The sequence below is a fragment of the Camelus ferus genome, chromosome 4 (genome assembly GCF_009834535.1).
Source record: "Camelus ferus isolate YT-003-E chromosome 4, BCGSAC_Cfer_1.0, whole genome shotgun sequence".
Lineage (NCBI taxonomy): Eukaryota > Metazoa > Chordata > Mammalia > Artiodactyla > Camelidae > Camelus > Camelus ferus.
This window is the reverse complement of record NC_045699.1, coordinates 22,200,741-22,203,300: the sequence shown is the minus strand read 5'-3', so window position 1 is coordinate 22,203,300 and position 2,560 is coordinate 22,200,741.

Sequence of the window (2,560 nt, the reverse complement as noted above, 5' to 3'; positions counted from 1 at the left end):
CCTCCCACACTGTTGGTGGGAATGTATTTTGGTACAGTCACTAGGCAAAATAGTATGGAAATTCCTTTAAAAACTAAAAACAGAGTTACCATATGATCCAGCAATCCCACTCCTGGGCATACATCCAGAGAAAACTCTAATTCAAAAAGACACATGCACCCCATTGTTCACAGCAGCACTATTTACAATAGTCAAGACATAGAAGCAACCTAAATGTCCATCAACTGATAACTGGATAAAGAAGTTGTGGTATATACATACACAATGGACTACTACTCTGCCATAAAAAAGAATGAAATAATGCCATTTGCAGCAACATGGACAGACCTAGAGATTGTTACATTAAGTGAAGTAAGTCAGACAGAGAAAGACAAATATCATATGATATCACTTATATGTGGAATCTGAAAAAATGATATAAATGAACTTAATTACAAAACAGAAAGAGACTCACAGACAAAGAAAACAAATTTATGGTTATCAAAGAGGAAAGCAAAGGGGAAAGATAAATTAGGAGTCTGGGATTAGCAGCTACAAACTATTCTATATACAAAATAGATGAACAGCAAGGTCCTGCTGTATAGCACAGGGAAGTACATTCCAACAGCTTGTAATAACCTATAATGAAAAGGAATACATATACATATATATATATGACTGAATCACTATGCTGTACACCAGAAGCTAGCACAACATTGTAAATCAACTATAGTTCAATAAAAATTTTTTAAAAAACACGAAGTTACTTCAGTTAATTCTTCTTTACCATCTGAGTGGTTATATTAATTCATTGAAAGTTCCATTCATCTACTTTGGTTTGTATTCCATTTTAAAATTTTCCCTCTACTACATTCTTGTTGATTTAAGTTTTTTCGCAGTGAAAAAACATTAGCATTACGCCAAAAGTCAAAACTGCCCAAGAGAATATACTCAGAGAAATTGTCATTCACTTTCCTATACTTTCTACCCTGTTCCCATCCACTCCCTGTAGGCAATCTATCTCATTAGGTTCTGATTTATCCTTTTTGCAATGTACATCTTCTTAGTACCTTTGTTTCTGACACCGAGATGGTATACTACGTATACAGTACTCCTTTGTCCTTTGCTTTTTTCACAGGAAATTGCTTCATCGGTTTATGAAGTTATTTAGCCTTCTTTCTTAAAGTTGCATGGTTCCTCTTGATATAAATGTTTCATAGTTTATTCAATAAAAATTTCCTATAGTTGACAATTTAGGTTATTTCCAATATTTTGCCATTGTGAATAATGTTGCAATGAGTAATCTTGGGCATATACATTTAATGTTATTAAGGTACATCTTCAGAGTAAATTATTTGCAGTGGGATTACTGGATCAAAATGTAAACATATAAGTAGTCTATTTGGGAAATGCCAAATTCCCCCTAAAGGTGTGTGCCATTTTGCACCTTCACCTGCAACACCTGAGAGTGTCTGTTTGTCCCCTGCCTCACTGACAAGGTGTATTGTCAAGCCTTAAGCTTTTTGCCATTAATTTGCATTTATCTTATGAGTGAAGTTGAATGGTTTTCATTTAATGGCCATTTTTATGTTGTTTCTGCTGACTTAGCCTTCATATTTTTCCCTATTTTTCTATCATCCCTCTTTAACATTTGAGGCTATAGACTTAAGAAAGAGAAGTAACCCAGGGCCATAAATGTAGGAATCGCCGAAGCTGAAGTTGGATATTGACTATAGAAGGAGAAAACTGCACAAATTATTTTTGTTGTTGTTTCTGGAGCTTTAGACTTAACTCTCCAAATATTCTGCCACAGTAAACACATATTAGTTTGATAATGAAAAGTGAAAAGAAACTAAAGCTTATATTTTTAAAAAAGAGAAGGAAAGAAAAACCAGCTGCTCCTTAAGGCACAACAAACTTCAACAGTCTGCCAGCAGAGTCTGTACCTCCAAGGTGGGAGCAGCCAGGCTCGCAGGCTGCCAACTGCCAGAGGCCGCAGGAGTTTCCCATATTTGTGTTTATTTTAAATGAAAAAGTACAAACAATGGAAGGAACAGGCAGAAAATATTGAGGTGACATTTGAGAAGACTGAGTCTGCATACTGAAGCCAAGCAGCAAATGGGGAACAAACCCTCTGAATCAATGGCTTACGATTCAGAAGAGAAACAAGAGGAAAGAAGGGAAGGATGCCCACCAACAAGACATGAATCTCAGCAATGGTTTCCGGGACTCAGACATGGCCAGGGTGAAGTTTTCAGCACAGAGGAAAATTTAACAGTCTTACAGCCAATCTGCTACTATGGGGAACTGAAGAATGGCAAAGTCTGACAAGGTGAGCTATGAATTAATTCTTCTGCTAAGCAGCAATTCTCAGCCCTGACAGCAGATTAATATCACCAGAGAAATGTTTAAAGCAAACAGAAGCCTGGGCCCCATCTCCATAAGATTAAATAAGAATCTCAGGGGTGGGATGCTGGAATCCTGTTAAGAACCACAGATCTAGACAACGTACAAGAGATCTTCTTTAAAGTTTTCAGATTCTTTTCCAAGAACAAAAGAAAGAGGTCAGCTCTATATTTTA